Source organism: Erithacus rubecula, assembly GCF_903797595.1.
Source record: "Erithacus rubecula genome assembly, chromosome: 28".
NCBI lineage: Eukaryota > Metazoa > Chordata > Aves > Passeriformes > Muscicapidae > Erithacus > Erithacus rubecula.
The window spans coordinates 5,132,395-5,145,831 of record NC_136680.1 but is presented as its reverse complement, the minus strand read 5'-3'; the positions used below and the strand labels follow the sequence as shown (position 1 = coordinate 5,145,831).

The 13,437-nt window shown below is 47.7% G+C and overlaps 1 long non-coding RNA gene across 1 annotated transcript; it reads right to left on the bottom strand.

Annotated features, from left to right (window-relative positions):
• Positions 1-2,431: 2,431 nt before the first annotated feature.
• LOC306813314 lies at positions 2,432-3,348 on the bottom strand. Its single transcript, XR_013776968.1, has 2 exons — positions 3,227-3,348; positions 2,432-2,556 (listed from the first exon to the last, which is right to left on the bottom strand). It is a non-coding gene; the product is annotated as an uncharacterized lncRNA (long non-coding RNA).
• Between the last annotated feature and the right edge of the window lie 10,089 nt (positions 3,349-13,437).

The following is a 13,437-nucleotide window of genomic DNA, read 5'->3' as shown; positions in this document are numbered from 1 at the left end:
GCTCATCCTGCTCACTGCAGAGGTATGGATTCTTAAAGCAGGCAAACCCACCAGATACAAACTGATTTCCACCTGTCCATTTAACTGCATTCATCTTTCAGCCAGCCGCCTTCATGCCACCATAGCTAAAAAGCCACACACACCTTACAACATCCATCACCTGCAGCTATGGAAAGGCAGAGCTGTCCTTCCCTCCTGCTAGGGGAGCCAGAATTCCCAGAGGGTCACTGTGAAGCCTGTACCACCAACAAATTGCTGTGTAGCATCGGATGAAAGACGCTCTCACAGGATATGCTCCCATAGCTGGCACGGTGGGGGACGGCCTTTACCCATCAATTCCAAGCATTAACTGCATCATCTCCCCAGAAGGGAGGAGGACAGGCAAGACAATAGCCTGATACTGCTCAGCAGTGCTCTGCCTTCTTGTCTTACCCCTTCTTGGGCAAGGCCTTGCAAGATGCAGGTATTTGTATTTGCAAGATCTAGACTTAGTTTTCTGCTAGATGTCTTCCAGGAGGCAGCATGGGTTGCCCTGTAAGCCAGCAGCCCCAAGAAGGCTGGCAAACGCTGGTAAAGGCTGGTCATGGGGAAGGCAGGAGGGGACAGGCTCAGCCTCACGCCTAAATCCAAGCTACCTTAAATTCAGAGGCTACTGTCTTCTGTTAATTAACAAAGTATGCATAGCAACCAATGTGAAAAAAACTTCAGCACCATTCCCATAGATTGCCAGAGGCTTTCCCTTTGAGTTGAAAGGGTGCTGCTCTCAATGTCTGTTCTTTTCTTGTCTTTCAAACCAAAACATTTCTGGAAGTGCCCCTTTCCCAGTGCATCCTCTCTGTCTCACTTCAGGCCTCTGGACCTCAAACACCTGAAAGCCCTACTCACTTCTGCAAGGCTCAGAGCTGTGTGGTTCTGCCCTGTGCTTCATATGACCATGCATTTGATGTTTCCCCAAGTGGTGAAGCCTCTCTGTCATCCAAGAAATAATTGCTCACAACAGCATCCAGCAGAAATCTCTGCATAGGGTTCATCATACACAGCATTTCTGCAACTGAGGCACTCTCAGTCAGAGATGGAATTACTCCCATGCACAACAGAACATAGCTCTGAAAAGAGGATGTGGGGACAAGAGAAATGATAACATCTCTCTTTACCAGCTAAGAAGTAGCTGTGAGACACAAAACTTGTGATGATGATGAGCAAGGCCTCTCTTGTGGGCAGGCAGTGTTGGCCCTGTTTGGGCACTTGGTGGTAGTTGCCACCAATGCTCCACTGTGCTCTTTTGGGCAGGAGAGAGCTGGACAAGGGTATGTTCAGCCTCTGTTGGTAAGATGACAGAGGTGAAGAGGGAGTGTAACAGAACCAGGGAGCAGTCAGAGCCAAACTGAGGCTTCTTTGCTTAAACTCCTTGGTATGATAGCTACAGCTGGTCTGGAAGCTACACAGATAAAAATGACCATAACAGACCTAAACTTGACCAGCCTAGGTCATTAGAGAATTGAAGTAAACAAATCCCCAGGTAAGGTAATGATAGGATGGATTCAAACTCAAACGGGGACCCCAGCCAATCCCATTCAATCATGAATGCAGATATCTAATTGGTCAGTGAGTTGGGTGGTGATAAGATCCCAACCAATCAGGTGTGTAAGCATGGGAAATTTGAATCCCCTATAAAAGGGGGCATCCATTAATAAACTTTGGCTGTTGTCACATGAATTCGGTGTGTGTAGTCGTGTACCTGTCTCCAAAACTGACACCTTGGTGGGGAAGTAAAGGTCACCACGGAGTCTTCACTGCTACCTCTTTTAATAAAAACAGCCCTCTCCTGTTGCATCTGGTGTTGTTTGGGGTGAAAGCAAATAAAGGAGCAGGAAGGGCCTTTGCAGGGGTTTAATAGAGATTTTTATTTCAGCCACGAGCTGCTTCATTCATGGTTCAGGGAACAAAGACCAGGTACTTTTTAAGGGTCTAGGTTAAATACATGGGATGAGCAGGGCAGGGAGAGCATCAGGGACCAATTACCAGGGGACATGGGATTGGCACAAGGGTGGGTTAAGGGCAAAGGGCCAGCAGGGAAACAGGGTGGGAGTGACCAGAAACTGAGGGACAGGGAGAGGGGCACAGGGTTGACCCAGAGAATAGAACAGGGGCTTGCTTCTACTATTAAAAGAAGGCAGCTGAGAGAGGCCTGTCATTTTCCCTATTTGGGAATGCCTGTTGGTCTCCACACTCTTCCACTGGAATGCTCCTGCTGCCTTTGGATGCTGTCTCTCTCCCACATGGTGATGGCTGTAGCACGGGAACCTCCTGCAGCGATCTCGGCTCAGCCAGGACAACCACTGACTGCCTTGTGCTGCACAGCTACTGTGTTCCTCACTGGCTCTCTCCGAGTTTTTAAGCCCTGCTTTGAGGCAGTCAGAGACTCAAACTGTTGTATTTGATGTGGTTTATTAGTTAGGTTCAAGTACATTTTTAAACAAAACACTGTGCTGCACATCACATCACAGGACAGTTTTCACAGTGGTTCTTGGGTCTTCCAGGTGAAAGAGTTTGAACCTGACTTTAAAGAAAATGCTGCTGTTAGTAAGTAAACTGCAGTCCAGACAGTCTCCCCTAGAAGTATTTGATAACTTGCAAGACTTCACAGCCAGATCAGAAACCAACAGCCTCTACCACCTAAACCAGAAGAAACAGCAAGAAACAGCAGGCTAAATCCTTCTCCTACATCACCCCACACACAAGGACACCAGCAGCTCTATTCAAGCCATTGTCTCCCTTCTGGAGCAGCACATCTGCATGGACACACAGAGGAGCCATGCAACTGCCTTCCTCTGAGGAGGAGAAAGGCAGCTGCTTCTGCAGCAGCTCCCTGGTCACCACATATAACACCCATCAACAGGGAAGCTTGCCTGTATTTCTGATGTTCTGTTTTTTTACAGCACATGCACACTGCTAAAGCTGTCACCCATGGTGTCACAGGCAGCAGCTGTTCCCAAATCCAGCTGCTCTAGGAAAAACAACCCTTGACTGTGCCTTGGAGCCTCTGCTTAATTATAGTTTCTGACCACCTGGCCAGTCCAACTGCTTGCTCTGCCTGAGCAGAGGACACATCTGCAGCTGCCATTTGGGCAGGCTGCTCTTGGCTTTTGAAGGAAAATATTTAACCCTTCTGGGGCTGCACTGGCCCTTAGAACAATGATATTACAGCCTGAGCTAACAGCCTTACCTCTGCTGCCATGCAATGGAATTTTGCATCCACTTGTTCAACTATAGATGCCTTAGCTCTTGTCTTCCAAGTTGCTCATCACATCCTAATGAAAAGTATATCCTTGGATAAAGTACTTTTTTTTTTGTTTGTTTGTTTTTGTTTTTTTTTTTTGTCATTGAGAAGCCAATGTCCTGCCTTCTCTGAGGGATCCAAAAAAAGGGTTCCCCCCACAGCCAGTGTACAGGGAATTCTACACTCTTGCTCCCTGGGCCACTGCATGGTGCAGTGGGACCATGTGAAGCCTATCTTTCCTCCTTGCTGGTCTTGCTGGGGATTTAAAGGTTTCACCCTTATCAGATGAGACAGGCATTTACAGACCCACAGATTTCCCTTGGAAGTAATAATTTCAACTTCTACTACTTCAAGTAGTCACTTTAACTAACAAGTTCCATTTGTATTCCAGCCGCTTTTTATAAGGTGGCCAATGCTTTGCAATGGCTGGATGCCACGTAGCTAAGAATGGCTTCTGTGGCAATGAGGTCATGCCTCAGTCCCTTGGTGGGGCAGCTGAAAGTCACTGCTGTCAAGGGGGTGCAGGCTGGATGGTGTGTGGGTGGAGAAGCCGGGGGGCACTGCCCTTTGGGCAGCACCAGGCTGCTGGATAGACTCTTCCCAATTGTCGCTCTGTGCTGGTGGGGTCCTGAGCTGTCCAGCCATAAAGAGCTTCCAGAGAGAGGCAGAAGCACAAACTGGCATCTCAGTGTAGCCTGTGAGGACTGCGGATTTCAGAGAGACTGTGCTGGTTCCACATGGAAGGGTGGGGGGGCTGAGCCATCTGGGGGAACAGTGGGGCTGTCCCCCCTCTGGGAGCTTCCCCTGTGGGATGCGGGGACCAACTGGAGGGCTGATCCCAGGTGGCCAATGAGAGAGTTGTTTCCTTTCCATAAATCACATTGGTGGGGGGTGGGCTGTCCTCTTTTGGCTTCCAGCCTCTCTGGAGGTAAGGTGGCTCTGGCCGGGCCCAGGCCACTGGCCTTGGGTGCATGGCCCTGAACCCCAGCCCTGGGCTCAGGCTTGGCCCTGGCACTGGCCCCTGCCCTGGCCCTGGTAGCCCCTGCCTTGGCACTGGCCCCACCCTGGCCCTGGTAGCCCCTGGCCTGGCCCTGGCCCCCACCCCAGCCCTGGCCCCAGCCCTGGCCCTGGTAGCCCCTGGCCCGGCCCTGGCCCCCACCCCGGCCCTGGCCCCTACCCTGGCCCTGGTAGCCCCTGGCCCGGCCATGGCTTGGGCTTGGCCCTGACCTGGTGGCTCCTGGCCCTGCGCAGCTCCCGCCTCTGCTCGGCTCGGCTCCCCTCTCCATGTGGTGTGGCTGAGTGGGGGGATCTGGAAGCCACCAAAGGCTCTCCTTTCCCCCCCACCCCGTTCTGAGAGAAGAGGCCTCCAGCTGACCACGTGGCTTCTTCATGTTCTGGATGCAATTTTAACTCTTTTAAGATTCTCGATCTCCTGAGCTCCCCTGAATGAGAAGAAATAAAGCATGGAGACTACAGAAGTCAGCGGACTGTAGATAAAGTTCCTGATGGGAAGAGATTGAAAAGATGCAACTAATGAGTAGCTGAAAACCTTTTTTGTGGGGCTATAAGGGGACTGTGACTACACTAAAATTCTTTTAAACTGTGAAATATACTTGGGGAGGTTTAAGTGCTTGAAAAGAGCCCTTTCTGCTTTGAGGAAATGGGGCTCTCTGTTTTGGGACTGGAAATATGGACAGAGACATTTAATAGAAAAAGAGATTAAGAGAATTTTTGTCTTTCAGCAGCTTGCCTTTAAAAGTGGTACCCCAAGTGTGTAACATAACCCATAACACAGCTCTGGAAGGACTGTGGAGATGAGAGGAGAGTCATAATCTGCAATATTTTCCCAGGCGGATGTAGATTGCAATGTAGATTGTGAAGACACCCCCTAAGCCTAAACCAAAAAAGGGACTTTTCTCTCTAGAGTGAACTGAAATATTATTTAAATAGATAACTGACTGAAGTGTTTCCTGTATGTTGTTGTTAAGAAATGTGGAATGAAGGAAGGGGAGGAGGGAATAATCTAAAAACTTTATTCTGAATTCTTTTTGTGTTATTAATAAATTTCTTTTTATACCCTTTTAAGCCTGCCTTGTCTCTGCTTCTGAATCCTATCTCTAAAGGAAACTAAATGTATTAAAATTGGCAAAGCCAAGTCACACCGTGACACAGAGGTTTGAAGCTGGCTCTCATTTCTAGCTTGGTGTGTTCTTGGCCCCCCATGCCTCTCCCTGACCAAGTACGTTGGTTTGGCGCAGCCTGGTTTTTTTTTGGGGGGTGGGCACAAGGGTTCCAGCATGAGAAGTTGCTAGAAGCTTCCACCATGTCTGACAGAGCCAATCTCTGAAGATGGACATGCTCCTGGCCCAATTAGGGATGTTGGTAATGCCTCTGTGACAGCACATTCAAGAAGAAAATCAAAATAGTGCACACACAGTTTTTTTGCAGGGATGGTGAAGCAGTGCCACTGGGCCATTCCTGGTGTGATGTTAGCGATGCGCTGCTGTAGCCTCAGCCACCTCAGTGTGATCAATGGAGAGCCTTGCCCACCTGGTCACTCCTAGCCAGCCATGCTGTGGGCAAAAAGGGCAGGGGCAGCAGCAGCAGCAGCAGCAGCAGCAGCAGCAGCAGCAGCAGCAGCAGCAGCAGCAGCCCCTTCCCAGAGCCCTGCACCAGGAGAGGCATTGAACAGCGCTATGGCAGCAGGGCCGCATGGCTGCCGGCGGAAACACGGCGAGAGATGCCCTGACGTGGAACCTTGACAAGATCAACTTGGCAGTGCAGGATCCTGCAGGAATCTTTGAATTAGTGGAACTTGGTGACAATTGTTATATATTACCACAATCAGGTAGGTCAATCAATAAGGCAATTGATCAGTTATTGATAAGGAACAGGCAAGCAGCGCTGGGACGTGGGGAGTCTGTGCTCCACCCACCGTCCGTCCTGCCCCAGTCACTGTCCCTTTTCTGGGCAGTTTCCTTGGGCTGTGACATGCCCACTGTGCTGGGGAACCAGTCTGAGCAAACCCCAACATGCTGGCAAGGGCCCAAGCAGCAGTGGCTACAAGCCCCTACCAGGGCTGGTTGCACTCCCAGCAAGCAGGTAACAGCAGGGACAAGCCTGCTCATGGCCAAACAAGCCCGTGGTTTTCTTATACATAAAAAAATGGACACAATTAATGATTATAGTGGCAAAATAATAAAAAATACATAAAAACAAAAGGCCAACAAATCACAGCAAGGTGATTTAAACAAATACAATGAAATCAATATATTTTCTTGTGTTTCATGTCCATTCTTTACTTTGAGTTCTGTATTCTTGTTTATATTGATCCCATGGTGTATTTTTATAAGGACACAAATCACTATGCAACATCTTACACAATGGTATTTACAAGCAGCAGTTGTTCTTCTAGTCAGAGAAGAGGAGGAAGTGAGGACATGAGGGAAAATAACTCAGCAGCACCAAGGTCAGTGGTAAAGAAAGAGGAGGAGGAGGTCTTCAAGTGTCATAGCCAAGATTGCTCTGCAAACTGTAGTAAGAACTATGGTGAAACAAACTGTCCCCTTGTAATGCATGAAGTCCATGGGGGATGAAGAGATCCACTTGCAGCCCGTGGGAAAAGTGCTCACATTGGAGTGGGTGGATGCCAGGAAAAGCTGTGATCTAGTGGGAGACCCAAACAGAGATAGAGGGCCATTGCTTCCAAATTACAGCAACCTATCCTTAAAACACTGCTCCCCGTGGATGAGTGATTCATGCCACAACAGTTTTGGGATGACTGTTTGCCCATGGGAGGGACCTCATGGCATAGCAGAAAAAAGACTCCTCTCCCTGAATGAACAGAAAAAGACCTTGAGTGATGAACTATCCGAAACCCTCATGCCGTGTCTCCCTGTGTTGTCAGTGGGAAGGAGGGAGGGGCTGGGGAGGAAAAAAGGTGTTCTCATTATCATCCTTTGACTCTGTTAATAATAAATTCACTTTATACCTTTAAATTTCAACCTGTTTTGCCCTTAGAGTGCTTTTCTCCTAGTCCTTAACTCATGAGCCCTTCATTAATTTTTTCCCTCTCCTTTGCCCAACTGTAGCAGGAGAGAGTAAGCAAATTACTCTTGTGGGTTCCTGGTGTTTGGCCAGTGTCAAACCACAATATCAGGAGCACAGCTCCAGGCCCAGCATGCAGCTCTTGGCTGTGGAGGAACAGGGCACAGGAGAAGGGGTTGCCAGCAGGAACCTGTGGGGAGCCTGATTGTGAAGGGGAGGTTGGAGGGGAAGGTGTGTTGAGGTGCTCAGTCTGTGGCATGGACAAGCAGCAGTCACAGCCAGTGAATGGGACAATTGCTGCAAACTGCTATGTCCTGTGCAGGTGTACCCACATAGGTGCTGCAGAGGAAGGAGGTGTATCTGCAGAGGCAGAGTGCCTGTGTGAAGGATCCTTCACCATTCTGGCACAAACTTTCCTGCAACCTCAAGGTGACCTGGGCTCATTTACCTGAGCAGCCCCAGATTCTTCTTGTAAGAGAAGCTGTTTGAACACTGCCTGCCCAGACTGAGTCCTGCTGAGCCATGGTACCTCTTTTACCCACCCCAAGAGGGCTTTGAGTGGCCATGGTGGAGGCAAGAAGAGCTCCTTTTCATTCTCCAGTGGAGCAGCTGTGTGTGAGCTGGCTCTCAGCTGTGCTATTTGCTTGTACCATGTGCCACCAGGCAGCTACAAAGCAGTTTTTCACAACTGGTCTCATGACACAATATGGTTAACAAAAGCTTAGAACTCTAACAATTCTTACTTCTTGTTTGCATGGATGGATTACCTGCCCATGCTTTATCCTTGCAGACTGGGAGCATCTGCAGAGTCTGGGGCACACCTGTGACCTTCTGCAGGGCAGGAAGCAGCCACTCGCTACTGAGGCACTCAAGTCAGAGGGAGTCAGAAAAGCAGCAAGGATGATGCAGAGGTTGAGGAAGATGGGGGAACTGCAAAGGGGAAGTCCTTCCTAGAGTTCATTTAGACTCACCAACGGGCCAAGGATTGCAGGGACAACCTGCCAAGACTGTTTCCTGGGAAGATAAGAGTAGTGGGAGTATCCATCTTCCAGGGAGGCGTTGGTTCTTCCTTGTATATATCCCAACAGTGAAGTCCTGTAGAAAGCAAATGTTGCAATTTCTTTTACATGAGAAGATATTTTTGACAAGAACAAACAGGAAAATTGGTCATGAATCGGTTGGCATGGCCAGAGTTCTGCCTGTAATTGACACCCAAGGAGAAATGTGCAGGGTGAGAAGGAGAAAACTAGATGAAAAAGTAAACAAAATTCAAGAGATTTATGTAACAACAGAGCAAAAGTAAAGGGTTCAGTAGTTGTAGTGCCCATGGACAGCCCACAGAATTATGGATTCTTCACACAGAATTTTCTCCTTCTGGGAGTTGTAGTTATGGAGCCAAATATATCCTGAGGCTAGCTGAGCACCTCTAGGCACTACAATGGAAGCTGGCCAGGCACTACACTGGAACAGCTCCCAGTGAGGTGAAGGTATCCTCCCCACTGGCCTCAGGCCAATCCTCCAGACCCTGCCACTGGGTGGGATGGCCACTGAACCAGAACAGCCAGTAATGTACCATCCAAACATATTTGCATAGCAGGGGTAGAGAGGGCAAATAGTGATTTATGTTCTGCAACACGCTAACTTGACAGGCTTGAGCACATCTGAGCTTCTGCTCCTCTAGACCTGGTCAGACCAGCCCTGTATTGGCACAGAAGAGAGAATGCACACTTCTAGCCATTGGCACTATGACTCCTGCAAATGGAGGCTCATCTACACAATGCCCACCATACATCAGTGACTTAACTCTTTTTTGCTTTTAAAGTTAAATTGTCAAATGAAGTATAAACTGTCAATGTACTCACTGATCATGTAGCCTCAAACTGATCTCTCTGCCTTTCTCCCTTCTGAGGCTGTTTAAGTGTCTGCAGTTTCCTAGCACTCACTGGCTTCCCACTGCAAATGTGTTATAAAAATGCAAACCCAAGCAACAGCTGCATTATGGTTTATCAACTGCTTCCTTATTACCCAGCAAACACCAGATTAATTCTATGTTAAAGCTGAGTATGAGACTCATATGTCAGACAGGTTTTCAGGTAGACTGTTCTCCAAGATAACTGCCAAATTGGAGCCAGAACTCAACAGGCCTTAAGGGTGTGGCCACGTGTGCCATGGGGGTTGCACACACCTGCACTGGGCTGAGGATCATCTCTGTTAATGGTGTGAGTAAATCCCCAGAGATGGATGATGCTCTGAATCATTTATGATGGGAGTATCACAGATCTGTCCACTCTGCTGGGAGAGACAGAGATGGACACCCTGCCTGTAAAACTGGGGCAATATTTCCTGGTATATTAAAGGAGAACTGGCCTGGTCTTCTTGGCACATAGGGAGGACTGTCAGTGAATCTGTGCCACTTGTTACTTCTCTACTGTTTGGGAAGTTCAACGTTTTGAATACAGCAGCTGTTTTTCTGGATCCCATGGTATTACACCTTTTTGCACTTGAAGAAGCTCAGAGGTTCAGTCAGAGCAGGCCCAGCCTTAAATTCCTGCACTTGGGCAGATTGCCCACTGAGAGAGAGCATCCACCCAGTCCCTGAGCAATGGCTCTGATCCAGGGTAGATTTCTGCATGTCAGCCTGTCACACTATACTACATAGGGCCATGCTGAAGATGATTTATTTGTACATTCAAGATTTCTCCAGACAGTGTAAAACAAATTAAAACCTACAAATCTATGCTATTCTCATACCCAGAACTGGAGTACAGCAGTGCAGAGGAAGCTGCAAATATCACCATCAAACAAAAGCTTTTCCTCATTTGCTGTTGGTCCTGTCAATTTACTCCATCCAAGGAAATCTCTTTCATGGCTGCCCATGATTCTTGCACTTGCCCACCCATATGCATCCTTATGGTGGTAAAGAAAGAATTGATATGATGCTACTGACCTTCAAAATTCAGTACAGATCACAGGCTGCAGGGTCTCTCCTGACTGTACCAAACTCAAGACAGCAAATAGTTTTCTGCTCTAGGCTCCTGGTTAGCCAGGACTGTTCTTTAGGGACATGCAACTCCAACACAAGTGTTAACTGAGGCAGTATTCCAGCACTTTGCTGTTGTCCCCAGCTGTGGACTGGAAAAACGTTTTCCAATGAGAGAGATGTACTGACAGCCCCTAAAAGAGCTCCAAGAGAGATGGAGAGGGACTTTGGACAAGGGCATAGACAAGGGGGATGGCTTCCCACTGCCAGAGAGCAGAGTTAGAAGGAATTCTTCTCTGTGAGGATGGTGAGGCCATGGCCTCTCTGGACAGGTTGTCCAGAACAGCTGTGCTGCCCCTGGATCCCTAGAAGTGTCCAAGGCCAGGTTGGACGGAGCTTGGAGCAGCCTGTGGAAAGCAGAAGGTGTTCCTGCCCATGGCAGACAGTTGGAACAAGATGAGCTTTAAGGTCCCTTCCAATACAAACCCAAACTAATCTGTGATTCTGTTATTCTGTGACCTGAAAGCCAGGTGCAAAGAGCTACTCCATGAAACTCCAAACACACAGACATGAACTGAATAGTCTTCATGGTCATCTTAGTTTTGTTGCAAGATCATTATAAAGCTTAATGAATTATCCTTTGTATAATACTTTGAAATCTTGGATGGAGCACGCTTTGCAGTTGCAGAAAGCATTTCTCTCATCTTGATTAATCACATAATATGTCCAAGCGAGACTGATCCCATGCACATCCCTCATTATCTCCCTAGGCCTGTCTTCTTCCTTCTCACATATGTCTTACTCTGTAAACATTACCATTGACAGAACGCAGGCTCAATCAGCCCTCCCAAACAAGTGTAGCATATTACAGAGCATGATGGGGTAAGTAGATAATTCTCTTTCGAAGTGGAGCCAAAGGTTTCTATTTTGACCTGTCTACACTAAAAACTCCACTGGGAGCTGAATGTTTAATAGGCTAAGAGTGAAATATTTCTCTCCAGTGAGACCATGACAAAGGCTGAGCCAGCCTGGCTAGACATGAGGAGCAGAACAGGTTACTGCAGCTGCTGCAAGAAGATATGTAAATAACTCTATGGTGGTGGGCACCTAGCCAGCTGCAGCTGGCTGTGAATTTGAAAATTCAGCACCAAATGGTTGTTTTGGAAAAAAACCTGTGTTTGTTTTTATTAGCATGCAGATGAGTGCCAGCCTTTATGTAATAACAATGCAGGGGTGTGAGCATTGCATGCTCCCCTCCCACAGCTCCACTGCCATAGCAATGATTTAAGTGATTCCTGGAGCAGAGCTGGGATTGCTCTTGGCTGATAATGCAAGCTTTTTGAACCCAGATGAACTGCAATCAGAGCCAGTCCCTGCCCTCCTTCATTGTGCTCTCCAAATTGCCAAATGGCAAAATGATGACGGGCTTGCACATTAAATGAGGGAACCTGAACTCCATAGCTTGCTGGCAGTTGGATTCCTGAAAGTCTAAGAATAAAATCCAGCTCTGTATGTGAAAGCAAAACTCACAGTGTTAGAGATTATTGGACCAATATTTCACTAAACTGACGTGAATAATCCCTGTCTTTTCAACAGCAGTGGCTCTGCACAGGCACGCCCACGGTTCTGGCTCCAAAGGCTGCCACAGTCTGACTGGAAGGAAGTGCTGGCATTTTTCCTACCTGGCCAGCTCATCTGCTTTCAGTGGTGCTTTCATGGTATATTCAACTGCCAAGAATGTATGCTTTCCTATTAGTTTGGAAGAATTCCTGCGTCCTGAGGAGCCAGTGGGGGTGAGACATGGTAGGTGATGCTACCCTGAAGGCTGATTTATCCCACCATACACCTGCTCCTGCACATGGGGAAGACTGAGCTATACTGCAGGAAGCCTCTCTGGCTCCTGTGTTACAGACAGGGCTCTTTTTAGCATGTGCTATGTCTTAGTTCAAAAGACAGGTGGCTGACAAGGAAGGTGAGAACCTCTCTTGGGATGGAGAATGTGATCCACTTACAAATTATTATATTATAACTTTGGGGGTAAGATATGGGAAAAAGAATAACAGTTCTTTACTAGTGTATATATATCTCTGTGTGTGTAACAAGGAAAACAAACAACAATGGCAGCAGTAACAACAAACAGAATCACAAACCCAGTGACAGACAGAACCACACACCAGTGACAGCAGAGCCACAGACCCAGTATGTCTTGGTTTGAAAGACAGGTGTCTGTTAAGGAAGGCAGGAACCTTCCTTGAACTGGCAGATGTAAACCCTCTCCCTCTGAATTATTATAATTTTGAAATTAAGGGGCTTTTGGGCAAAGATATGGGAATGGGAGTAACAGTTTTTTAAAAAACACTGTCAGAGTCAGAATACAACCTGATGCCTCATCTGTCAGCGTGTTGGTAGCAGTATGATTCAATAGTGGTTGTACTCTTCTTGGAGTGATAGATGTGGTTCTGTTGAAGCAGTGGTCTTGTAGAGGGTGTAGTTTTCCTCAAAGGTCTAGTTATGATGTAGAAGGGTTTGGTTTTCTTCTGGGAATCTAGTGAAAAAGGCTGCAAATGCTGTTTTACATTTTAGATGATATCTGGGTAGAAATGTTTGGCACCTCCTTCTGGGTGGGGCATCTAACAATAGGATGATGCAATTTTATTAGTCATGTAGTGGGACTCAATGGCACATTTAACAGAAGATGTCTTCTCTGGAGATAAAGAACTGTCTCACTTGGTTTTAACAGATGGCTCATTGGAGAAGATATACTCCTTGGAGATCACTGCCCTACCTGGTTTCATGAGATAGTGAAAGAATATATACTTTTGGTTAATTCTTGTATTGTAACTCAAGACACAGTGACAACCAGAATCACAAACCCAGTGACATCCAGAGCCAGAGGCCCAGTCAGTGTCAGCAGAAGCAGAGCCCCGGCCAGTGTCAGCAGAAGCACAGCCCCAGTCAGTCACAGGCAGAAGCACAGCCCCAGTCAGTGTCAGGCAGAAGCACAGCCCCAGTCACAGGCAGAAGCACAGCCCCAGTCACAGGCAGAAGCACAGCCCCAGTCAGTGTCAGCAGAAGCACAGCCCCAGGCAGTGTCAGGCAGAAGCACAGCCCCAGTCACAGGCAGAAGCAC